The sequence below is a fragment of the Polistes fuscatus genome, unplaced genomic scaffold (genome assembly GCF_010416935.1).
Source record: "Polistes fuscatus isolate 324 unplaced genomic scaffold, CU_Pfus_HIC Scaffold18, whole genome shotgun sequence".
NCBI classification, from domain to species: Eukaryota; Metazoa; Arthropoda; class Insecta; order Hymenoptera; family Vespidae; genus Polistes; species Polistes fuscatus.
Genome location: NW_025113086.1, coordinates 3,336,856 through 3,364,684, shown reverse-complemented (window position 1 = coordinate 3,364,684; position 27,829 = coordinate 3,336,856). Strand labels below are relative to the sequence as shown.

Here is a 27,829-nt window from a genome sequence, read left to right as displayed (position 1 = left end):
TTAAAAAAAAAAAAGAAGAAATGAGGGAAAGTGGGCCACGAGTTTCGTGGTTTATTGAAAAGCTGCCGCTTAAGTGCTTCCACCTTTCGACTCTTCCTGTCCAACGGGCTTTAGACAGGTGCTGGCCTGATTCTTGCACGCCTCTCCTTTCTTTTTTTTTTTTTTTCTTTTTTCTTCTTCTTCTACTACTACAACTATTTTCTCTATCTTTCTTTCTCTTACTTAGTCTGTTGGTTTCTTTCTTTCTGTTTTCCTTTAAACCATCTTCTTAGTTTCTTTTCGCAAGGGAGTCTCTATTGGCTTACCAACAACGAGAGAGAGAGAGAGTGAGAGAGAGAGAGAGAGAGGTACCGAAGACATAAATATTTAGTCGATTATTTTAACGGGTTAGCAGTAGTAATGGCCCGCCAAGTACTTTCATCTCCGTTTGCCCTTATTTTCCTAGAGGAAGAAGAGCTTTAGTAGAGGGGATAAAGGTACGAGACGAAGAGAGAGAGAATCGTCCTAGAGACCGAGGACTTTTCAAATTGGATCGAGCACCTGCGTCGGGCACGGGAATCCAAGGAGGTAAATTAGATGAAGTGATGGGGAAAAGTAGAAAGAGAAAGAAAGAGAGAGAGAGAGAGACTTCGAATTCTCCGTAATAAAAAAAAAAAATAATTTCTTAGACTTACCGATTTATTTAACAAAATTTTTTTATCAATGTCAAAAGAAAGAACGAAGAATTTGTTGAATTATTTTGAAAGAACAATTTGCAAAGTTTTGATTAGTGTAATAAAGGGATACACCTATAGGGAACACGATACGATGGTGTTTCACTGATAGAAAATAAATTCTCATGGTATCTTTGAAGTATCCCTTTTATCGAATCTTCGATTAAATCCCCATACCACCCCCCTTCCGTTCCTATTCCATTCTCTCCAAATATTTCTTTCCCCCTCGTTGGAGTCAGCCGTAAAGAGTATATATAGAAGAGATAGTATTATAGTAGTCAGTGATTCAGAAACCCTAATCCCTTTTGTGTATATCATTCATGGTAACGAAACAAAGCAGTGTACGCACATCGGAAGTCGAAACGTCGTAGGTGTTTCCTTCTTCGTTTCTCCCTTCCTTTGCTCTTTCAATATATATAACGGTATGGGAGGAGGGTTGAAATTGAAGGGTGTGCATACGCGTGCGTTCCTACGAATAATACAATCAAGAGAAGAAAGATAACAAGAATAAAAATTCCAAGGGATTGTTAAGTTTTCTTTTCGAGTACACTCGCTCGAATTCCGCTCGTTAAAACGACATCAAACTTTTGTCTACTACGCTTTTATCGAGCCAATAAAAAATAATCTCCACCCTTATAATTGTTTCTTACTCGAGAATCTTTTTATAAAGGAGAGAGAGAGAGAGAGAGAAGAAGATAATTTGGAGGGGAGAGGGGGATTATATTTATTTATATTATTTTATTATTATATTTATTTATATTATTATATTTATTTATATTATTTTATATATATTATATTTATTTATATTATTTATTTATATTATTATATTTTAATATTAAAATGCTAAGATTACTTTTTATTTCGATGATTATCTTTTTCATTTTTCTTTATTTTACAAACATTTGTAAGTTAAATACGAGTTGATGTTACACGTGTGTGTGTGCGTGTGTATTTTAAAATAGAAAGAATTATTGGTCAAAATGTTGAATCGAAGAATAAAGAAAAAAAAAAAAGAAAGGGTTTGGATGGATTAGAAGTTAGGGTGTAATTAAGTTTATTTAATAAAAGTTAGAATAGTGTTTAGGGGATGAAAATCAAATCAGTAATTACAAAGTCCTATCTCGTGAGTATAATATAATATATCGCACGATATTCAACGGAATAAATCACGAAATTAGTTTACTCGGATGGTAAGAATGAATTTTGCATTGCTTTCTCCTCCCCCCTTCCTCCCTGTTCTTCATCTTCTTCTTCTTCTTCTTCTTTATCCCTCTCATTTCTCTCTGCTTGCATGAACTTATCTTTGGTCGGGGTAAGTTTTGAATGCAACCGTGCTACTTGCAGTTGCCGCTTCGCGTGAGAAGAATGCGAATAGAAAAAGACTTTGGAAAAGTGAAGAAGATGCACTTTTTAGTTTTTACGGTAAGATATGCCAGTAGCTGTTATTATTGCGACTAACTTAAAACTTTACTTATTAACTTGCAAATTAGTATTCTTTCTTAAGAGAATTATTATCCATACGATTATATATATATATATATATTATTTTGTTTTTTTTCGTTGAAATCTCGTGTAAAAATCTTTCTTTATTATTTTAAATATAAAATAAAAATTAAAATATTATAATAATAATAAGGATGATAAAATAAAAAATAAGCGAATTAAATTGAAATATTTCTTCAGATACAAATACCAACGAGCAGTAAAACGGATTAACGCATCTCGTACGAATTACGAATGTATTTTCATTTTTTTCTTTCTTTTTCTTTTTTTTTTTTTGTCGAAAAACCTGGATAACAGAGCAAAGCCCTCTGGTGTTTCCTGGATATATATTCCCTCTTTTGATTTTAATTCTATTATAATAAAAGGAGGGGAGGAGGGGGGGTAGTGCGGGAGAAACAAAAAAGAATACAAAAAATGATTTATCCTTTTTCGATATTATGAAAATATAACGTAGGTAGAATTTTAAAAAAATCGTAACTCGCGAGCTAATTTTTATTTAATGCAACGTGAATTTGTTTAATCTCTTTTGTTTTATATTCTCTCTCTCTCTCGTGTGTGTGCATGCGTGTATATGTAAAAATAATTTGTTTAAAAGAAAGAAGATTAATTCTCGATTAAAGTTAATTTTAGTAAGATAACGTTAAAGGACAAAGATATGGAAGTGTTCATCTATTTTCCCTAGACAATCTTAAGGGTTCGTCGTAGGTCTCTGGGTACGACGACGACGACGACGACTACGACGACAAGAAGGTTCTTCCAACCAACCCTAAAGCTGATAAATAGAACGAGTTTCAGCGTTGCAACGTGTTGCTTCGGCTTACTCCGTCTCGTTACAGCGAGGAGGAGGAGGAGGAGGAGGTGGAGGTGGAGGAAGCCTAAGTGCACGAAACTTCGGCCTCGATCCGCCACCACGGGAATGCGAATAGGTAATGGCGTGCGAGTTGCTCTATGGGAATAACTTAACTCGCAAACTTAACTTAACCCTACGAGAGAAAACGAGAGAGAGTGAGAGAGACAGAGATGGAGAATATGCGATCAACGAAACTACCATTATTTACTTATTTAATACAATTTTTATTTATTATTTTATATTCGATTAATATAAATAATTATAATTAGATCATAATTTAGAAATTTACGATTAAGAATTGAAAAGTTTTCGTACTTTAATTTAATGCGAATGAATAGAAAATTCATTATTTCTATGTTAAATTCAATATTTTTCATATCACCAACGTAGTAGTAGTATTTTTAATATAATTAATATAAATTTTTGCGTATGCATTTGTTTAATAATTTCTTATTAAATAAATTACTTTTCGGTGTTTTCTATATATACAGTTAATAGAGTCTAGTCGCTATCATCATTTTTATCTGATTTTAATTTCTCGTATCTCATCAATCTTTTCGTGTTCTTCTGAAAATGGGAATGTAACGTCATAATATTAGATGTTGACAAAGTGGATGAAGATTGAACGTACTTTTTTCTTTCTTTCTTTCTCCCTTTATCTATCTATCTATCTATCTATCTATCTATCTATCTATCTATCTAGGCTCTTTACTCTCGAGCACGTGAAATGTGGCTTAATATCGTCGCACAACCCAGAACGCGTTTCTCGACGATCCTGGAATCCGCTATGGGAATATATCGCATTTAACCTTTCCACTCACGATGCAATTCGTTGATAACGTTGTGAAACACCTTTTAAAATTACTATTTAACATTACTCTACACACACATACATACATACAATCCCAATTTAATATTTAAATATTTATTCATAAATGAGAATGAGATAAAAAAAAAAGGTATAATTCAATTACTTTTCGTAAAAGCAATCTAATCAAAATTTGATCGATGCAATTCGTTCAATTTCATTCAATATAATCGCATCATTGAAAAGTTTTGTTAAATATTCCGACAATAAAATATTTCAATCCCTTGAAATACCGTCTAATTAGATTTTGTTTTATCTATAATATTCGCAAGTTATAGATAGATACGATATCAAACTTTGATTCTCTCTCTCTCTTATTGAACATAGAATATCAGTCAACTATCAATAAATTAAATTCCCAGAGTTCTGTTCGTAACGAAAGCTCGGTAGCAAGCTGGCAAGCATTTGGCTTCGTAATCGATACCTAATCGAATAATATCACGCATTTCTACAAATTCGTGTATTAGTGTATACGTTTTACCTGGTTAGAAAATGTTACAAAGCGTTTGAAAAGATTGAGATATTTATTAACGAAATTTCGTTTGAGATAATCCCGAAGATTGATGAATAAGAAAAATGTTCTTAAAATAAACAATTAGATTTACGATAATTTTCCACCCACACACCCCCCACCACCTCCCTCACCCAAATCTTTTCTATCATTTCTTCGAACCTTTCTAAATTGATTCTAACGATTATTATTTTATTTGTCAATGATGAATTTCGTTATTAACTCGCGTCCGACTTTGCATTAGTATCGTATCATAGAATACTCCTTTTATCGAAATTAACAGTAATTGCAAATGCCAAATGTGAAAACGAGAGAAATGAGCCGTGGTATTATCCGTTATCTTCAATTAATGAAATTGCTTTGGAAAAGTGGCCAACTCTTGCACCCCGAGCCCTCTGAAACCAACCCCGCGATCTATCCCTGCTACTAAATGATAGTATTTCGGTGGAGTATATAATTTATGAATGTTCTATACGCGTGTTTAACCAATCATCGATTAGATAATTACAAAAAGGAAGCTATAATTATTATTATCATCATCATTATTTATTTCGTAGTTTGATTTCCGATATTACATTTTACAAAGTAATGAAGGGGAGGTGGGTGGTGGGGGGTGGGAGAGATTCCATTTAAAACTTGGAAAATCGAATTTAATCAAGATCAATAATTCAATTAGCATCGGCGCGAATCTTTATCTGACGGATAAACATGAAATTATAATAAAAACGTTTGAGAAAAATATCCGTAATATTTTTGCCTCATTCCTTTTTTCTTTCTTTCTTTCTTTCTTTCTTTTTTTCCCTTTTTTTTACGTTGCTAAGCAAAAAATTTATTAATTATTCGTCTCGTTGGTAGAGTGGCCCTCGAGCTCGCGGTCAACGAGCTGGGGAGGACTTGTAAACTCTCAGTTAATTAGAATCGATTAAGTCGAGTAGAGGTCCCTGGCTCGTCTTCTTTAACTCTTATACTTTTAGTCTACTAACTACCGACACTTTGTCATCCTCTTACATATTTTTTCCCTCTCTCATAAACCCCCTATCTTTCTCTTTATACGATTTAATAAATATTTCGATATTTTAGTCTCTCACACACACATACACACAGATACACATATCTGAGATTTGAAACAAAGCAATTGATCTTTGTGAACAATTGGATGAAATTATCGAAGTGTGGGTTGTTTGGTATCTCTAATAGAATTCATTATGATGATTATGATTATGATGATCATGATCATGATGATCGTTGTTAACATAGATTCTCTCCCTTTAAATCCTCCTATATTCCGATTATTTGACGAAACACTCGGAGTACCTTCGTCCTCCACCACCACTATCTCCTCCACCACCTAGAAATTTCGAATTCCTGTGACCATTTTCGCACGACGGGTAGACGAGCACGAACTACCGACACTCTATCTATCGTCTATACGCCGGATTAGGCATTCGATTCGAACAGGCACGAGTTCGATCGCAAGATCCGCGATTATTCAAATTACGGACATAAATCTGTGGTTCTCTACGAACGAGAATGGGCTGGTTGAGAAAGGGCTGGTATAGCTAGTATCTTCCACGAACGACGATTTCAAACCCTCTAATTCTCGTCACGTGTCTTCTACAATTTCCTATCCGTTTTATTTCTTTTTTCTATAGTACGATGATCTCAATGAAAAATTTATCATCGAAAAATCAATGACTTATTGGTGCTGGTTAAATGATAGAAGAATTCAAATTATTCAATTGTAAATTGAAGAAAACGATTGGGTGGGGGTGAGGGGGTAAGAAATAGTTTATTGAAAATTTCTCATCGAAAAATCAATGACTTATTGATAGTTAAATGATAGAAGAATTGAAATTATTCAATTGTAAATTGAAGAAAACGATTGGGTGGGGGTGAGGGGGTAAGAAATAGTTTATTGAAAATTTCTCATCGAAAAATCAATGACTTATTAGTGATAGTTAAATGATAGAAAAATGAAAATTATTCAATTGTAAATTGAAGAAAACGATTGGGTGGGGATGAGGGGGTAAGAAATAGATTATTGAAAATGTCCTAGTTATTCGCGAGTGGTGGTGGTGCATCGTAGGAAGAAATATTATTTATAAGCAAGAGTTTCCATGGGTTCATCGTCGGAGTTATTGTTTTTATGGTTCACCCAGATGTTACACATGCGAAAAGAAACGTACGTGGAACAGCATGTCGTCGAAAACTATACTCTGGAGTAGTAGACACGTTATATAGGGTCTGGGTTACGTATGTGTGTGCGTTATTCATAGTTCGAAAAGCCCCTATGGATCATCCCTGGGTTCCTAGCCTGTGGCAGCAATTTCTTGTAGATATACAAGCTAACGACTACGTTAGCTTTCTACTTCCCATACGTATAAGGTAATTATAAGCGTACCCTATGGAATGTCAACGGTGATATCATATAACTTTCATACCTTTTAAACCCAACTTCTTTGACGTATCATCGAATATTTAAACGTTTCAACGTATTCAAACATATTTGTCTTGGCTGGAAATTTCATCCTCGTTGAATATTTTTCTTAATCATTTTTTGTTATATAGCGTGAAATATAATTTTTCTTATAAAATTTCATTTATATTATAATTTTATTAATAATCGTAGTAATAGTCAACTTTTCGTATTACACGTGTTCGATGTTTCGGACACGTATTTTGTATTATTAAAAAATCTATTAACAAAGTTGTATATATTTCATATACGTACACCGTACGCGTACTATAAAAAGAAAAAGTAGATAAGTATCTATAAAGAAGAAACGATAAAAATGAAATGTCGAAGGAATTGAAAATGGTCCGAATAAATATAAGTCCGTTTGATATTTTCTCAAATACGTTAGAGATGGAAACAATAAATAAAATATATTCGAGATCTTTGAGATATAATTTTGGTTAGAGACGATGTCCAACCCCTTTCTTTTTTTTCTTTTTTTTTAATCCAACCCCCCTCTTTCCGCGTCGTCTAAAAACGCCATCGAACCGTGTTCGTATCGCGAACTTTGAAAACTTGACTTGAAACGATCCAGGCCGTCGTTTTAGTCTGCTCGTAACGCTTCGATACATCGGGGGCTTTTAACATGGGGGTGATGGGGGTGGCAGTGGGGGTGGGGGTGATATAGAACTTTCTACGTAGTATTTACTTATCTAACGGCCTAGACGACGATGAGAATAACGAGGATGACGAGGAAAATGATGATAACGAAGAGAAGGAAAAAGAAAACCAGCAGCAGCATGAGAAAGAAGAGGATCGAGAGGGTGACGAAAAAAAAAAAAAGCGAATGGAAGGAAGTAGAAAATTCAAAAGAGAGGGAGAAAGAGAGAGAGGGGGGTGGGTGGGGGGAGGGGGAGAGACCGCAATGGCCGAACAACACGAAGCTTTCTTGAGATATTGCATTGAGGTATACGTGACTCGGAGGATCTTTGCGACATAGTTCGCGTTCACATAAGATTCTTCTTCTACTTCTTCTTCTATTTCTTCTTTTAACTCTTTTGCTTCATCTTTCTTTTATTCTTATTTTTTTTTTTTTATTCTTTCTCGTAGCTTTTTACTCTGTCGGAGAGCAAACGTAATCAGGATGCCGACTAGATAGAAAGTCCGAAACGTATGTGCAGACATATACAAGAAGTGGAAAGAGGAGGTAAGGTAAAGGTAAGAGAAGTGTGAGAGAGAAACGTGTTATATATATATGTAGAAAGAGAGAGAAAGAAAATACGGAAAAGAGAGAAGACATAATTTGAGTCGAAAGAAAGTAGAAGCTCAGGGCTATTGCCCGGAGGAGGTGGAGGAGGAGGAGGAGGAGGGTACGCCGATTGTTGCACGAAATATAGATCGCGAATGTTGAGAATTTTCTCTCTTTTCCTAGCTCCCCATGAAAATGGTGTCCACGTGGATCGATGCCACCCCTCTATCCAAAATTCTTTTCCATGGGTATTTATTTTTTCTCTTTCAATTATTATCATTATTCAATTTTGTAATAAAATTAAAATCCCAATGGAGAGGAATGTAACCATTAATATATTTTTTAATTCGATTCGCACGATCGATCTGTCAGTTTGTAAAAAAATACTTCGTACAATTATCGAGAATATTTGTTTTATTCCTTCACTTTCTTTCCTTTCAAGGAAACAACGGGCCATAAAAAAAAGAACCCGGCGCGATAACTCCCATTTTATTATTATTATTATTATTATTAATATCATCATCGTGGTTTTTTTCTCTTCTTTTTTTTCTCTTTTTTTTTAATCTTTCGGGTAATAATTTCATAATTCGTAATAAGAATCGAAATAAATTGATAAAACACGGCTGTCCCGTTTAACGACGGTATTCGTGGCGAGAACAAATTATGTAAGACGTTTACGAGCAAGTAATACACCTAGCTAGGTATCTTTCTATCTACCTGCTTGCATACCTACCTACCTACCTACCTACGTAACCATCTACACCCACCACCGTGCGCGCGAAACGCATATTCTCTAATTATTTCCAACGTCGACCGCGCTCACCTCGATTAATAGATTATCCGATGGGATGTACAGGTATAACGTTTCAAATTACGTGCCAGGAGCAACCGCATCCCTCTCCCTCTCCTCCCTCCTCCTCTCTCTACCACCTCTTCTCTGTGCATCTACCCATCGTCTCTCTCAAATTTGTTTCGAGGAAAGATTAACTTTGTTAAAACATCATCGATGTCGTTCGATAATCTTTCGATAAATTAACCGATCAATTAGTTCTCCTAGTTTCTTCCTTACTCGACATTTTTCTCTCTTTCGAATCGTACGTTCAATCCGCGTTCAAAAAAAAGAAAGAAAGAAAGAAATAAAGAAAAACGCGTAAAGTTAGGGGTAGGTTTTTTTCGTTTGAAGGAATACAGGTTTAACTTCGCCAACTGTGGGAAGGGCTTGGGAAGGGCTTGGGAACGGGGTGTAAAAAAAACAAAAAAGTTAATCTCGGTAAAAACGACTAGAGTTTGTTAAGTAGTACATACGGGGGTGGTAGGAGAGGAGGAGGAGGAGGAGGAGGGGGAGGAGTAGTAGTAGATATCGTTTCTCTAGGATAAAAGTTGTTGCGAAAATGATTACACACTCGAAAACGCGTTTGGGGAGGTATCGGAAAGGGTGGAAAAGTGCGGAAGGGTTGTAACAACCGGGGGGGGGAGGGGGAGGACCTTCGTGTTTCGTACTGGCTGCTGTTGCTGTTGCTGCTACCTGCTAGCTAGAGGAAAACCTTCATCTCTCTATCCCTATCTCTATCTCTCTCTTACTCTTTTTCTCTTTTACGGGCTGATGTTGGGAGTCTCGAACTCGTATGCAACGTTGGATATTCCAAGAGGAAAAGCTGCAAGAGAGAGAAAGAGAGAGAGAGAGAGAGAGGAAGTCAACGGTTATGAGTTCGCGTTATAGCAAGCTTTACCTTCTCTCTCTCTCTCTCTCTCTTTTTCACTCTCTTTTTTCTTTTTTTTTTCTTTTTCCTATGACCTTTAACCCTTCCTCCCTTTCTACTATATTTTTTTTCCTCTCTCTCTCTCTCTAGCTCTCTTTTTCTTGTTCTTTTTTTATTTTTTATTTTTGCGTGTGTGTGTTTGTGTTTGTGTATACGCGAACGAACGAACGAACGAACGAACGAAGCAACGAAGAGCAAAGAACTCGAGCGTTTATTGCTCGGACGAAGTCTCGACCATGACTACGAAATCTTTCGTGTGATAACGTTGCCATCCTGGATGATCGGATGAAAGCATTTCGCGTGTGTGATATAATACTACCTCCGAGGGATCAGTTTTCTTTTAACGTTTATCCGACAAAAATTTCCTTCTTCTTTTTATTTTTTACCCCCTTACCCCCCCTCTCGTCTTCCCTTCCTCTCTCTCTCTATCTCTCGTCCCATTGAAATTCCATTGAAGAGAATATCTTTTTTCAAATTCAAATCTTCTTTCACGTTAAAGTGACTGCAGCACGAGGGATTCATTCTCTCCTTCTTCTTCTTTTTCCTTTTTTTTTTTTTTTTCGTTAAAGATAATCCAGATAATACTAATTACTTTGTATTTTTTATAAAAAAAGAAAAAAAACTGGCATTACTTTTTTTTGTTTGAAGAATATTCTTCTTCTTCTTCTTCTTGTTTTGAGAAAAATTAGATGATATATTATTTTTTTGTATAATTATTATTATTATTATTATCTAGCTTTGAACAAAACGTACGTCCACCCCCTTCTCCTCTTTCTCCTCCTTTCCTCTACTTTTCTTTCTTTTCTTTGTGTCTGGTGCTGGTGGCTTCCGTTGTTTCCCCGATCAGAAGAACGAAGAATCGTGTTGGATAAAATTTTGATTCGTTGTTTAAATTTAATCAAAATCCCACGGCTAGTAGTCTCTTTTATCGGTCTATCTTTTTTCATTCCTCTCTCGTCATTTTACCTTTTTCTTCCTCTCTCTCTCTCTCTCTTTTTATCTTTTTATACTTTTATCTTTTTCTCTCTTGTACGCACAGTCAAATAGAATGAGAAAAACGAGAGCTTCGGACTAAAGCCCTGTCAGTGCTCTATCTACGTGAAAAATATAATTGAAAAAAATATGGAACACGATGGTGGTGGTGGTGGTGGTGATGGTGGGTACATTTCGGTAAACCAGAAAACCCTGTGAACGTTTCTGCGACACGAGCAAAGCCTCTCTCACAATTTTCTAAACTTCATCTCTCTATTCTGTGTATATATATATATATATATGTGTGTGTGTGTGTGTGTGTACTTGCGTGGGCGAGTATAAGTGTGGATGTTTAAATGTAGGAAGATGAGTAAAACGATGCTACGTTATAATTCATTATGCTCGACGTAACGAGGGATGGTAATAGGACACTACTGACGATAAAAGTAAAAAAAAATAAAAAAAAGAAAGGAGAAACAATAGAAAAAAATCTAGTTATAAAAAAAAGACACGTTCGCACCTAGTACACAAGCATCGTTCTTTGCGAATCTTTTTTCTTCCTCCTCGTATTTCTCTCGTATCCTCGAAAAATGAAAAATTTTTGTTCATCTAGAAGAGGGTGTCACACGATTTGCGAGAGGAAAAGAAAAAAGTACGGTCATTCGATGATATAATATTTTTTATTCGATCAAAAATGTTTACAATTGATACTCGGGAAGAAATGAATTCCGCGTGTTTCGAACGTTGAAAGAATTACTGAATATTAATGAAGGAAGTACTCACTCGTTGACCCTTTTTAACGGCACAGCTGGAGTTAAAAAAAAAGGGAACTCGAAAGAAAAGGGTGCGAATTAAAACGTACGTTAAAGTAATTGGTATTATTTATAGCAGCTCGTTATTATTACATTTGTATTTTGCTTCAAAAATATCATAAGAAAGATTCGTCTTAATTTGTTTTTTTTTGTCCAAATGGTCGTCGGGTCGGGGTATCTCGTTTGAACGTTTTTAATTTCCTTTCTGCCAGTTAAGAATATCAACCCATAGAAATCGTGACCATTAACTCTCCAACTAATGGCAGACACTCAAAAGTGTGTGTCTCTATTAAATGGCTCATAAATCCGTGACTCCTTCTAATTGGCCAACTAACGAAACGTTGAACACCCACCCTGGACGATAATAAAACCCTAATGTTTCTCGGTTTACAACTATCGTCCGGTTTTACCCCCGTGTATGTTTTTCTGCCCTTTCACAAAATGAAATTATTTTTACGATAACTTACGATGAATGGTAACGAAGTTTTATGAATGCTATCATCCCTTCTTTCTTTCTTTTTTTATGCTTTTTAACCAACCGATCGATATTACGCGTTCATTTTTTTTCTTTTTTCAACCCTTTCGTTACGAGTATACTTCACACACGTGATAAGATTCTCATGTATGTGTGTGTGTGTCAGTCATGCGAGAGAGACTTTGATATGAAAGATCTCTGGTATATGGGTCGGCAGTAATGAAATTTAAATAAGTGAAAGCAAACACCGGTTAATTATATTCAAAAATGGACGTTTAACGCGTAAGATAATTTATAAAACATATGGAAGATTATTTTCGATTAAATCATTGAATATTTTCAATTGGATAGATTTGAAATGAGCCGAGGTGTTATGAATCGAAACACGATACGCGTATTATCGATATGTTTTTGGTTTCGTTATATTTCAGATCCTATTTTAAGATAGAACCACGGGTGTTTCCGTTGGAACCAAAGTGCATTAACGAATAGGAAATATTTTTACACCGTGTTTCTTAAACTTCCTCGAGTTTATGCAACGTCCCGCACGTGTCTTTGATACGCCTGACGGTTTACAAACACTGCCCTCTCTTTCGGTTTCTTTTTTGTTTCAAGCAAAACTGCACCTGAGTCAACTTATCCTTGGTTATATTCTACTTCGTCCCGTACGATGAAAATAATATTGCATATTCCGCGTTTGCGTTATTTCATTTACGATCTCCCTAAACTTTCTTTCATTTTTCTAATTTCTTTTTTTCTTTTTTCGTTTTTCGTTCAACCTGATTTTTGTCGGATCTCGCGTGAGTGTATATGCATGTGTGTGTGTGTGCGTGTGTGTGTGTATGTACTTGCTGTAAATTCGTCGACGATGTATTCGTTTCCACACCGACACGTGAATTAACAACGAGAACTCTCCCAGCGAGACTTCAATTTTTGTGTTACTCTTCCCTTTTTTCTTTTTTTCTTTTTCTTTCAAACGTGGAACTCGCTATGTACAAGTTTAACGATGAAGGTAGGCTATTTCAAAATTCATTCTTCTCCAAGGGAAATCGAATTTTACGTCTTTCGAATAAGTCAGTTTAAAACCCTTCCCTCCCCCGCCCTCTTCCCACTCACCCTTATCACATTTTTCTTCTTTTTCTTTTTCACTGAAAATTTCTAGTCGATAAAAAATCATGCGAATTGAAACGAATTATCGAACGAATAATTTTGCATCGAATTGTCAATGATCTCAATTCTCCCAATGATTTATATAAAGTTTTTTTAAACGAATAAAAAAAGAAAAAAAACATCTAACGAGAGAAATCGTTTAGAACATTGCAGTGCCGTATATAGGAAGAGAAGAGAGCTTTTTGAGTTTTCCTTCTTTCTTTTTTAGTTCTTTGTAGGGCCAGCCTAACTGTTTTTCCAGGGTACCCAGCACCACCACCATCACCGAGGTACTCCAAACTCTTTCTCTCTTTCTCTCTTTCTTTTTTTTTATTCGTAGAAGGAGAGAGAGAGAGAGAGATTTTATCCAGTTTTGTACGTGCGGCTGAATTCGACCAGTCTTTTGGCAGGAATCCAAAACTTGTGGCATACGTGCTTACCTGCCGCGTCATTCGAAGCAAACCGAAGGAGAAACACGCATCGGTGGAGAGAAAAACAGTGGAAGAAAAGGGGAAAGGGAGAGGAGGGAGGGAGGGTTTGCGGTTTCGAGAAAAACCGAATGAAAAAAAGCGGCCTCTTCTTTCTTGGGGAAAAATCAAAGGAGAGGGAAAATATGCGTTCGGGAATCCGCACGTACGCAGGCCCAGGTACAGGACAACCTTTTGTTGACTTTGCCGAAAGGGATACGAAGAACCCCCATGGTTTGTGACCGTGAAAGGAAAGGTAGAATTGTGTGTTAGGGGTAGACAAAATAAAAGAAAAGAAAAAGAAAGAAAGAAAGGGAGAATAATTCCATGCACGCACGGAGGAACAGAAATTAGCTGCAATCTTTGCACCGCTTACGGACAATTACCACTGAGATTGCTTTCTCGAGCATGTGTGTGTGTGCGTGTGTTTTTTTTTTCTCTCCTCTCCATCCTCTTCTTTCTCCTTTTTTTTTCTCTCCCCTTCAACGCATCCAATCGTCGACGACGATTTAGAAAATACAAAATACAAAATACAAGAAAGAAAAAAATAGAAATAAGATCACACGAGTTTAACTCGACGTGTTTCAAGGCGTGTTGTTTCCACGTTTTATCGAGTCGGGGGCGGGATCTTAAACGATTTCTCGAGATGAAGCCATTGCAGAGCTCGTGAAATAAATCTGTAGCGAAGCTCTTACAACGTAAGTCGGGAAGATACCAGGGACAAAAAGTCATCCCACGCTGTAATACGAAATGACGCTGAGAAATTCTTAAGAGACCTTTCTTGTTTGCTTTTGTTACTGTATAGCGATATGATTAATTCGATCACGAAAGATAATTATAATCGTGTTAATTGTACGAACTAGACAACGACGACGACGAGAGAAAATTTACTTTTCCTTATTATTTTTGGATAGAATTCACGACGAATATTATTTATCACACGCGTGTAATTTTTCATCTGATTTTTATTTCGATCGATTTAATTCTCTCCGTTCGTTCGAATAAACCAACACAAAAAAATAGAGAAAATCAAAAGAAGAAAAAGATTTCTTCGTAATATAATAATAGTAAATGTGAGATTTCTTTAAAAGATAAGATAAAAAGAAGAAGAAGAAGAAGAAGAAAGAAAAGTATCGTATCTCACAAAGGGACACACAAACGATCCACTTCCAGAGTAGGAAGATGCAGGAAAAGCATTAAAGGAATGAATCGGGAAAAGAATCGACGAGACACGAATAGGACGCGAGTCGAATCCTGGAGTCTAAAACGAGGGATGGGGCGTGAGGGGCGCGAGGGGCGTGAGGGGGGAAGGTATTTTCAAGCGAGAGAAGATAGAAAGGTAGAAAGTTAGAAAAAGGTTGGAAAGGGAAGAAGGCACCGAACGATTCGTAGAAAAATCGTTGACCACGTTGGAAAGGTAATTGCGCGGAAGCAACGAGGAGGAGGAGGAGGAGGAAAAGGAAGAAGAAGAAGAAGACTCCGACCGTGCTCTTCTCGCCCTTCCTCACCCCTTCCTCACCCCTTTCTCAACCTTCATCGAAACTTTTCTACCCGACGATTCCGCATTGTCTCCTGCCCTTTCCCGCATTTCCCTTTTATCCGAGGAATTGTTTAAAGTGCTTTTTTAGCGTTGGTTATGGCGTATGTATGATCGTAGCGGTGCTCGCGATTATGGTGTTGGTGGTGGTGGTGGTGGTGGTTGTTGGTCGCATGTTGGTTCGAGGTATCCTGCCATCGAAAAAGCTCCTCCTTTGCATATGCTATTCCGAGTTTAAGCGTTGCTCGGATAAAACAAACATCCCTTTATCTCTGTCTTTCTCTTTCTGTTCTTTCGTTCGTCTGTCCGTCCGTCTGTCGTCTGCTTTTCGTTTTCTCTCTCTCTCTCTCTTTAATAATCGTCGCAAATCCCGCATTGTTTCCGACGATTTTGCAACGAGTTGCCGACACTGCCGTATTCGTTCCTATGGGGAAGTTCTTTTCCTCTCTCTCTCTCTCTCACTTTTTAACCTCATCCCTTTTCTATTTTTTTTTTGTATTCTTCTTCTTCGTCGTCTTCTTGCTTCTCCTCCTCTTCCTCCTTTCATTTTGCCATCTCATTTCTTCCTTCCTTCCTCCCTCTTCCTCTTCCTCTTCCTCTCCCTCTCTCTTTCTTTCTCTCTATCTACTTTCAGTGCATTCGCCGTTGAAATTGAAACGGAACTGGAGCATCACGTCGTATCGACCAGCTTTCTCTACACGGAAAGAAAGATTTTAATAGAAACACTGACGAATAAGGTGAAACCCTTTCGAATATTCTCTATCTCTCTCTCTCTCTCTCTCTTACTTCGAGAGTATCAGAACTGTTATTTGAACGCAACAGCGGAAATAATACTTTTGCGTTCCCTTATAAGTTCATTGCTCGTTGACTATTTTTTCTTCTTTTTATTTTCTTTTTTTTTGCAGAGAGTAGAGTCCCCGCTGCAACAATACAGGTGTTCAGGAAAATAGACTTAATTGTCGTTCCAATAGATTCTTTCTTTCTCTTTTTTTTTTTACTGAGTAAGGGTTTTGTTTCCCTTTTGTTTTTTTTTTTAATCACATTTCTAATTGAATTTATTTCTTCCATATCAAGAGTTAAAGTTGGGCCAAACGTTTACTGCCCTCTTCTGACCGTGCGTATTCTCCGTACACGCGAAACGCGCGTTGTTTAATTTGTTCCTTTTTTCGTTAAAAATAATTCAACATCGCATATATCGGAGATGGAAAAAGCATTCTAATTTCAACTCTCGTTTTAGTACCGGCTACATTCATTTTGCACGGAACCCCTTTTTAAAAAGTACCATGTTTTTTTTCCACTCTCACCCCCTCCACCCTCCCCTCTCCACCCGGAGCCCCCTCGGTTGCTCTACGCTGTTGCTTTTCGACCGAACGAATTTTTTCTTTTCCTACAATTTTCGAGAGAGGATAGTTGGCATAAGAGAATATAAAATAAAAAAAAGGAGAAGTAGGGGGAGTGGGGGCGGGAGAGGGGAGCAAGCAATAGCATCAAGTTTTTAAAATCTTCCCTCTACTTTTCTTCTTTTCTTTTTCGTTTTTGTTTTGTTTTGTTTCATTTTTTGAAAAGTAAACGCGACGATCATTTTTTCCCCCCATAGTTTTCTTAGATAATTATTTTCGTAAGCGCATTTTAAATTTGCCTCTCGCGAATCATGATTCATGAGATTCATATGCGCCCACGACTTATAAACGTGGGGGGAGGGAGGGAGGGGAGGGAGAAAATAACAACACACGGAGTTATAAAATGCGTTTCCTGCTACGGTGCACCGCGTTTTTTCAGGTTATTAATATTTCGTTGAAAATTTTCCTCTACCATTCGCTATTATGATGCATTTTGATGGTGGTTGGTGGTGGTGTTGTTGCGGTGGTAGGGTATCGCCCCTCGACGTGCCTACTTGTTTTCGACCACCCCCCCCCCGTCCATAAGCTTAATAAATTTATTAATATTTTATTAATATTTTTCTTTTTCCTAAATGAAGTTTTCTTTTCTTTATCTCTCTTTGTAGCATTTATTTCTTCTCGTTTGCTAATCTTTCTATATTTTTGTCTCTTAGGTAAAAAGCTAATAAAACTGACAAAGATTATTCCTGGCATAAGAAGAAGAAGACAACTGAGAATAAGAAGACAAGGAAACACAGAGAAATTTAGTTTCGTAATATGGGACCCATTTCTATCTTCCTTCTAAGGTTTCCTGATACTAGAAGGATAATCGTAAGACATTCAATGGATCAACAACATCAGTTTAAGAACAACGTACAACGTTTTTTTAATGAATTATTATAAATTATATGTTATTTATCTTAAAAATCAGATCTACATTAAAAAAATGTAAAAGAAAACTCTGTACAAGATTGAAATTTATAAAATATACTTGAATTAAATCAAATAATTTGTTGAATTATTTATATTACGAAAAAACAATTCCTAAAAAAAAAATCCAAACAGGTGAACAGAAAAAGAAGATATAGAATAATGCAACGTTAAGGTAAGTTATTTTTTAGTTACTAAACTTTAAACATAAATACGAGTTCCAAAACTATTCGGACTTTACTAATATTCGTTCCAAAATTTCGAAATATTCCAAGAAATGACGTCATCTGAAATTCTTGGAAATGACGTCATTTCTTGGAAAAATCCGAAATTCTTGGAAATGACGTCATTTCTTGGAAGTCCGAAATTCTTGGAAATGACGTCATTTCTTGGAAAAGTCCGAAATCGAGATACCTCCTCGCACATCATGTGATCCTGTTACAAAATAAAATTTTCGACAAAATTTCAGAGTTTCCTCGACAAAATTCCAAAATTTTCTCGAAAATTGAGATTGTTAACAGGATCACATGATGTGCGAGGAGGTATTCTTGATGACGTCATTTCTTGGAATTTCGGAAATTCTTGGAAATGACGTCATTTCTCGGAAAGTCCGAAATTCTTGGAAATGACGTCATTTCTTGGAAAAGTCCGAAATTCTTGGAAATGACGTCATTTCTTGGAATTTCAGATGACGTCATTTCTTGGAAAAGTCCGAAATCGAGATACCTCCTCGCACATCATGTGATCCTGTTACAAAATTAAATTTTCGACAAAATTTCAAAGTTTCCTCGACAAAATTTCAAAGTTTTCTCGAAAATTGAGATTGTTAACAGGATCACATGATGTGCGAGGAGGTATTCTTGATGACGTCATTTCTTGGAATTTCGGAAATTCTTGGAAATGACGTCATTTCTCGGAAAGTCCGAAATTCTTGGAAATGACGTCATTTCTTGGAAAAGTCCGAAATTCTTGGAAATGACGTCATTTCTTGGAATTTCAGATGACGTCATTTCTTGGAAAAGTCCGAAATCGAGATACCTCCTCGCACATCATGTGATCCTGTTACAAAATTAAATTTTCGACAAAATTTCAAAGTTTCCTCGACAAAATTTCAAAGTTTTCTCGAAAATTGAGATTGTTAACAGGATCACATGATGTGCGAGGAGGTATTCTTGATGACGTCATTTCTTGGAATTTCGGAAATTCTTGGAAATGACGTCATTTCTCGGAAAGTCCGAAATTCTTGGAAATGACGTCATTTCTTGGAAAAGTCCGAAATTCTTGGAAATGACGTCATTTCTTGGAATTTCAGATGACGTCATTTCTTGGAAAAGTCCGAAATCGAGATACCTCCTCGCACATCATGTGATCCTGTTACAAAATTAAATTTTCGACAAAATTTCAGAGTTTCCTCGACAAAATTCCAAAATTTTCTCGAAAATTGAGATTGTTAACAGGATCACATGATGTGCGAGGAGGTATTCTTGATGACGTCATTTCTTGGAATTTCGGAAATTCTTGGAAATGACGTCATTTCTCGGAAAGTCCGAAATTCTTGGAAATGACGTCATTTCTTGGAAAAGTCCGAAATTCTTGGAAGTGACGTCATTTCTTGGAATTTCAGATGACGTCATTTCTTGGAAAAGTCCGAAATCGAGATACCTCCTCGCACATCATGTGATCCTGTTAACAATCTCAATTTTCTAGAAAACTTTGAAATTTTGTCGAAAATTTAATTTTGTAACAGGATCACATGATGTGCGAGGAGGTATTCTTGATGACGTCATTTCTTGGAATTTCTGAAATTCTTGGAAATGACGTCATTTCTCGGAAAGTCCGAAATTCTTGGAAATGACGTCATTTCTTGGAAAAGTCCGAAATTCTTGGAATTTCAGATGACGTCATTTCTTGGAAAAGTCCGAAATCGAGATACCTCCTCGCACATCATGTGATCCTGTTAACAATCTCAATTTTCGAGAAAACTTTGGAATTTTGTCGAAAATTTAATTTTGTAACAGGATCACATGATGTGCGAGGAGGTATTCTTGATGACGTCATTTCTTGGAATTTCGGAAATTCTTGGAAATGACGTCATTTCTTGGAAAAGTCCGAAATTCTTGGAAATGACGTCATTTCTTGGAATTACAGATGACGTCATTTCTTGGAAAAGACCGAAATCGAGATACCTCCTCGCACATCATGTGATCCTGTTAACAATCTCAATTTTCGAGAAAACTTTAAAATTTTGTCGAAAATTTAATTTTGTAACAGGATCACATGATGTGCGAGGAGGTATTCTTGATGACGTCATTTCTTGGAAAAATCCGAAATTCTTGGAAATGACGTCATTTCTTGGAAAATCCGAATTCTTGGAAAAGTCCGAAATTCTTTGAAATGACGTCATTTCTTGGAATTTCAGATGACGTCATTTCTTGGAAAAGACCGAATCGAGATACCTCCTCGCACATCATGTTATCCTGTTAACAATCTCAATTTTCGAGAAAACTTTGAAATTTTGTCGGGAAAACTTTGAAATTTTGTCGAAAAATAAATTTTGTAACAGGATCACATGATGTGCGAGGAGGTATTCTCGATGACGTCATTTCTTGGAATTTCGGAAATTCTTGGAAATGACGTCATTTCTTGGAAAAGTCCGAAATTTTGGAACGAATAGTAGTAAAGTCCGAATAGTTTTGGAACTCGTATTTATGTTTAAAGTTTAGTAACTAAAAAATAACTTACCCTAACGTTGCATTATTCTATATCTTTTTTTTCGTTCACCTGTTTGGATTTTTTCTTTAGGAATTGTTTTTTCGTGATATAAATAATTCAACAAATTATTTGATTTAATTTAAGTATATTTTATAAATGTCAATCTTGTACAGAAAGTTTCTTTTACATTTCTTTAATGTACATCTGATTTTTAAGATATATAACATATAATTTATAATAATTAATGAATTATTTAGGATGTCTGGCCCTATTTTAGTAGACTATTCAGGAATGAAAGGATTGAAAATGTAATTATCCTAATTAAACCAAGCACGATTTATTAGCGAGAATAGATAAAGGATGAACGAATTTGGAAGACAAATGGAACGAATCGGATCTGATTTAGGAATGGTTGTTAGCACGTGATAAGAACGAATAGAGGTAAAGTCCCAAGGGAATGTTGTCCGGAATCAACGTTGAACCTTGAAAAAGAAAAAGAGAGAGAGAGTTTGGCGAACACTTTGGAATGTCTTTGCTACTTTGCCGAGTGGCGATGGGGGTGAATGGTGACTGGGGGGGGGATGGTGATGACGATGATGATGGTGAAAGGTCAGTGAGTAGAGTTTGCTCGTATTTCTATCCATCTTGAGTGTGGTGCTGGGACAGTGGGAGGAGGTGGTGGGGGGTGGGAGGTAAGGCACGTAAAGTATCTCACGGTAAAGTTTCGTCAGCCCTTACCCGAGCCCTTTACTGCAGTGTGTGTGCGAGAAGGTAGGTTGGTTGTCCCCGGACGGAAGTCAATATTGTCGAGGTATATCGTCCCATCTTTCTCACACTTTTCTATCCATCTTACTTTATCTTAGGCAAGTTATTCGCTCGGTGCAAAGACGACGATCCAAAAGGAGTTGGGTATAGGAAGAAGAAACGATGAAGGAAAGAGAGAGAGAGAGAGGAAAGATAGGAGGGAAGGGTCAGAGATTGCTTGGACGGTCGGGACGGTGAGGTGGCAATGCTGAAAATTGGATTTTCTAAAATATTCATAACGCGGCACTCTCTATCTCTTTCCTTCGGAGAGAACCTGCCGGATCCTGACTTGCGTTTTTCCATGAGGAAGGAAGAAAGGGGGAGGGGTAAGGGGAGGAGGGTAGAAGGGTTGCAGTACGACGACGAAATATGTGGGGTATATTAAGAAGACGTCGAAGAAGCTCTTCGGGTATAGTAGATAAGAAGATAAAGATAGAGATATAGAGAGTTCTAGTCTAGTGATAAATAATATTACCAGATAGAAAGAGAGAGAGAGAGAGAGAGAGAAGAAAAAGGTATTATGTTCATTTCGAAATGTTCGCCGATAAAGAATTCGTCTAAATCGAGTTCCAAGAATATTTCAAATGTTAATGGTTCAGGCCCTTTTGGAAAATGGGCGAGGCTTTTAAGGTAGAAGTGAAAAGGGTTCTTGTCTCAGGAAAGCAACGATCTCACTCTCTCTTTCTCTCTCATACAACTGTAGGCGTCTCTTTACCAATGCACTTTCTCCTTTTAAACAGACGACACCACGTTGCGTTGTTGCACGTTAGTAGTCGTGCAAGGAACCCTTCTAGCACGGTGATGGTGGTGGTGGTGGTGGTGGTGGTTGGTGCACCGACCCTTTTGCATTAAGATTAGCGAGCTAATGGTACCGCGGAGAAGGACTAGCACTGTCTCACTCTAACGTCTCACGTTTCCCTCCTTATTCCACAATTTTCGCCTTCCTGGTTGCAATCTCGACTGCGTTCCACGTCGACTACGTGAAAGTGCTATTCGCTGAGGAACACATACGCGGGGAACAAGCACGTATTTCGCCCGAGGAACCTGAAAGTACTACTCTCCCTTTACTACCTTCCCGAGTACTTTCCAACGATACCGAACAAATCCACCCTTTCGATTTGGAACCCCTTTTTTTTAAAACTTATTTTAACTAACAATGAGAACAATCGCGGATTGATTTTTAATCAACGTTTTCTTTTTTCGGGTATTATTTTTTTGGGCTACATTTCAATTGGATTAAAATTTGTCGTTTAAAAAAGGATGAAGAAAAAGAAGAAGAAAAAGAAACAAATAAAATAAACGCGCGTTTGGGATTTCGTAGATATTATGGGTCTTGGAAAATATTATTAGGTAGAGGTATCTTTTTATGGTAACTGAAATGTGTAAATGGAGAATAAGAAAGCCCTAGGTAAAGTCAATTAGTATACATTTGGAAAGTTCGTCTGGAGATCCCTCGTGGTCCTTTCCCATAGTTCTATCTCTTTCCTTCTCTCTCTCTCTCTCTTTCTCTCTGTTTCACTCAACAGCAGCACCAGCAGCAGTAACAGCAGACACACACGCATACATAGATACAGAGTCCCTTTGCTAAATGGACCGTTGCGTATAATCTAAAGTCCATATGGCCCTTTACTATGCCGGCTACTACTTATGCCATTACGTTGCATTAGATTAGTATCGGTTGTCTCCATTGTCGAGTACTTTACAATGGACACGGGATCCTTATTAACAAAAACCATCAAATGTTCTTGCAAAATTCAACCGTGTATCCTATTCCATCGAGATCTACACATCCATTTCTTCAACGACCAACTTGAAATTAGGTCACGCGTGTTCGTTTCCTTCCCACACACACACACACATACGCTCACACATTTCCTCGTGAATAACTTTTAAACTAAATCTTTTTAAATGTTTTACATACCAGACGTGTTGTGTCTACTCGAAGTTTCAAATTTTATTTTTACGTTTCGAATACTTTTTCCCCTCTCCTCTCCTCTCCCCGCTTCTTTTTTTCACCTTGTCACACACGTTGACAGTATTATTGTATTATTGCGAATGATCCTTTTCGTTTTGTTTTTTTTTCCTTTTATTTTTATTTTTATTTGGACAAATATCGATTGAAATTTTTAACAGACAATCGCCCGACTCGGAAAGCTATTTTATATTCTGACAGAAAGGTGCTTGATGGACCTGTGGATTTTCATGGTTCATCTCGAAATCGATCGATTGTCCTCCTCTCTTTCCTCCCCCCCCCAGCTCCCTTTCCACCCTTCCCACTTTTTCCTCGCCACTTTTGATAGGACCAGTCGCGTGTTTGACCTTTGCGCTTTCGAGAAGGTTTGGTTGGTGGTGGTGGTGGACGTGCATATGCCTGTCCTCCTGTCCGTCCTTCTGTCCGTCCGTCCGTCTGGTTGGTTTTTTTTTTTTTTACAAAATTTATCGATACGTCGGTGACAGTAAAGTCTGTTTGACGTGTACCCGTTAATCCACTCTTCGTGTTGTGAATAATTTTCTACGCGAGAAAGCTTTTATTAATAACACACCTGGCTATAATTACTAATTACAAAAAAAAATAGAGAGAGAAAGAACGTCTGCTTGTTTTTTCTTTTCTTTCCTTTCACTAAAGTTTACGAGAAAGAGAGAGGGAAGAACGAAACACACATTAATTAGTATTCATTAATATTAACTTTTTAAACTCCGAGACCTCTTTTTCGTATATTTGCTGAATTTCTTATAACTGTCTTTAAATAAATTCACAGAGAGGTAATTTTGATACTTTAACATTTGATATATCTTCATACGTTTGTTAAACAGAAATAACAGGCCATTCTATTACAGTCCTTTAAATGCTGAACTCGGAACTTTTGCAGCTCTTCAAATACGTAGAAAAAAAACTGTTTCATCTTTAATATATTTATTAATTTCACGTGTGTTAATGCTGCACATGCACACACATAGATATAATTCTAATTTCGTAGGAGAGAAAAACAAAAAGAGGAAAAATAAAATGAACGTAAAACGAGTAGGAATGTTAAACAATGGGGAATAGAAAATAACGAGTATATTTCATGTATGTAAATACACACACATATATATATATACACACAGATAATAATTTTAATTTCGTAGAAGAAAGAAAAAATAAAAAATAAAAAATAAAATGAATGTGTAAAACGAGTTGGAAGGAAGTAGATGATATTGTTAAACAATGGGGGGAATAGAAACTAACGAGTGTTCGAAAGGTTTTTGTAAGGGATATATTGGTTTGGCAGGGCACGTGCAGTCCCGTGTCATTATAGTGATGTCCCGGCAGCCGGTGCACGTACCTATACGTTAGGCCAGTGTTGTATATCAGTACGGATTATGGTGTGCATGGTATGGGGAACCCTCGAGCAATATGTATGAATCAAGAGGGTGGTGTGGTCGAGAGTGCACGTTGTCAGGGATTACGAACGCGTAGGTAGCAACCATTCAACCCACCTTCTACCTACGTACCTGTCTACCTACCTACCTACCTACCTACCTAACTGATTCGATTGCATTCGTTCACGTGCAAGGGAAGAGCCTGTTCCAACCTACTCGTCCTTGCTTACTTCCTCCTCGGATAGGAATTATGCCAGGGCGACATACTGGAAAATTTAAGGGTGAATTTTCACCCTAACTTAAAGTACCTACACGTACACATACACACACACACATATGTAGATGAGCGTAGTAGATTATTTTTACCTGGAGCAATTTTTTTTAAGAATCAACCCTAAATGTTCTTTGATTTTAATTTCATTTCGGATCAGCTGATTTTGACAGTTCTATTATTAAAGGTGCTATAACAGAAATATTATATCGGGAAACTTATCGATTAGAATAAAATATGAATAACTTGTGGAAATGTAAAAGTAACCCATAACGATACCAATACGGAAAACGTTGTTGAAAGAAAATTGCCGAGAGTTTTTGAACATTCAAATATTACGATCTATTTTAGATAAGCAAAATAGAAAACCTGTTAACCGCGGTGTTCCTTGTCAAGCTGCATTTGATTAAGTGTCATTACCACGTCATGTGTGTACTGAAAACGTTACACGTGGCAAGAAACGTGTTCGACTATTAGTGTGTATGTGTATGTGTGTGTGCGTGTGCGATGACTGAATTAACCGACGAAATGAATTTTCTTCATATACATATATATATATTTTTTATCCATGTAGTAGAATATATTCGATCGAATGAGAATGAAGATCAAACTCAAACGGTTTGCTTTAAACGAAAGGAAACAAAAAATCGTGAATTGTCGTTACTAGTAAATGTTAAAAAAAAAAAAAATAGATAAAAGCAAATTGCGAAATGTAGAACGTTACGTACACGTATTCTCTCTCTCTCTCTCTCTTTCTCTCTCTCTTTCTCTACCTTTCGCTAATTAATTCGATAATGGGCAAGGATAATGAAAATATTATCCGTGGCCGTATTTAAGCAATCCCCACGGTGGTGGTCTCGCTGCCATTATTGGCGGCGAACGTAGTTCACTGGTACCGGTGCTGGTTCTGGTTCTGGTTCTGGTACTGGTGCCGGTGCAATTACGAACTCGCGAAGCCGCCGGCGCCGTTGTATGAAAGCGTTACAACGCATTGACGTACCCGATCGCTAATTATTAAATGGGAATTATCGTTCCAACGGATACTAATGCCACTGCGGAATATTATCTGACCGAACAGATTTCTCGTACATTCATCAATTTGCTTTTATGTTTTACCTCCCTCCCTCCTCTCCCCTCCCCACCCTCCTCCTCCTCCTTTTTTTCTCTTTTTTGTTCTTCTTCTTCAATCCAACTCTACTCTCCAGTTCTATCATCTCTCCTTTTCGTCTATTATTTTTCATCGTTCATTTTTATAACAAAAAAAAAAAGAAAGAAAAAAACTCATAAAATGTTTTTATGAGTATCAGATAGCAAATGGAGATAGAGGTTTGCTGCGTATTAACAAAAAGAAACCACAACCCTCCCCCCTTTTTTTCTCTTTTCAGATAGAAGTAGAAAATAACAAAGAGAGAATGGAAAATCGTATCTTCGAACACGATTCCTATCGAAACACGTCACATCTTTTCCCTAGTGGCACGAAATTAATTAACGATAAGATTAATCAACTTTCAAGAGTATATTCCACACCTGTTCATTTTCTCTTGTATTTTCTGGTTTTTTTTTCTTTCTTTTTTTTTCATCTATGATTCTCTCATTCTCTTTTCATTTGTTTCTTTCTGTTCTTTTTCTCTCTCTCTCTCTCCATTTCTATCTGTCTTTCTCTCATTCTCTATTTCTCGTATATACGTTTATCTATTTGCATTACTAATCAGCATAGACCACACGCTTTCATATCTAACTAAATTTCAGTATACACCTATTGGTCAGTATTATACGAGCTACTAGATTACATCTCTATGCTGATTGGCTAGCGTTTTGGTTGAACGACTATCTTCCCTTTCCCATCATCCAACCTCTTTGTCAGCCATTGTCCATTACTGTCACGCGTAATTAGAAGATTGTTGGATCGATTTACTCATCAATTGCATCATCGACATATTTTTTAACTCATTCTACGAAATATCTATAACATTAATCATCTTTTATTATTAATCATCTTCTCAGAGGTAGAGCCAATCGTTCGATTAAATCATTCGACTGATTCGAAAGATTCATTTTTTATTTTCTATGTTCGTATAGACTGGTATTAGAAATTTCTTGATATCAATTTCATTAGGAATGAACACAAATTACTAAATATCTACGTACTACATCTATATTTTCTATTAGCTTAATTAAATTAATATTATAACTTATCGTAATCTATCTTCCTTGTGCGTGACGGATTATTATAAATTATTATTATTATTATTATATAGAATTATATTATGTTGTTCTTTCAAATTCAAATTTATCTAATATATTATTTTCGTAAATGTCAAATCATTTTGTTCTCGTTTCAATAATATTTTTTAACAAGTGTCTCCACGCGCAACAAATTCCTCTGAGATCCGAGCAATTAATATTGCCTGTTTCTACGTTCTTTTTTTTTATAATTTAATATCTTTTTCAAAATTATTTCAATTAATATTCTTCGTGAAATTATAAATTTAATTCGGGATTTTCAATTCATTCGGATTTAACATAATTTCGAGATAGATTTCGTTCCTACGAAATTATCTTTACGTTTCACAATGTTTAAAACGAATTAGATTTGCCGAAATATTTTTTTCAAATAGTATTATAATATTAATACAATAATTAATAAAATATTCTCGATCGTTGAGTTTTGACAAAAGAATGAAAATACTTTCCAACAATTTTAGAAAATAATATAATCCGAAGAAAATATTAATAAAATATTATTATCAATTATCGTGGATAATCTTAAACGAAAGAATTTTCAAATTTTAATAGCAAACACGTTTATCTCGTTCTTTAATCATTCCCATCTATCATTTATTATTCACAATTCAAATGACAATTCATTGATTTAATCAAATTACATTTTCATTCGATTAAATTCATTTAAAGTGTCGCTTGTAAGCGTTTATAGAGAAAAAAAATAGAAGAAAAAAGGTATAAAAAAATCATACGTGGAAAAAGAAAAAAGTAGAATAGTTAGATAGATAGATAGATATATAATGACTAAGAAAATAAAACTAGAGGA

General features: G+C 36.3%; 1 long non-coding RNA gene across 1 annotated transcript; it reads left to right on the top strand.

Annotated features, from left to right (window-relative positions):
* Positions 1-223: 223 nt before the first annotated feature.
* Positions 224-17,425, top strand: LOC122515617. The gene is made up of 4 exons (XR_006303317.1): positions 224-567; positions 2,058-2,135; positions 2,899-3,142; positions 17,375-17,425. It is a non-coding gene; the product is annotated as an uncharacterized LOC122515617 (long non-coding RNA).
* Positions 17,426-27,829: the final 10,404 nt, after the last annotated feature.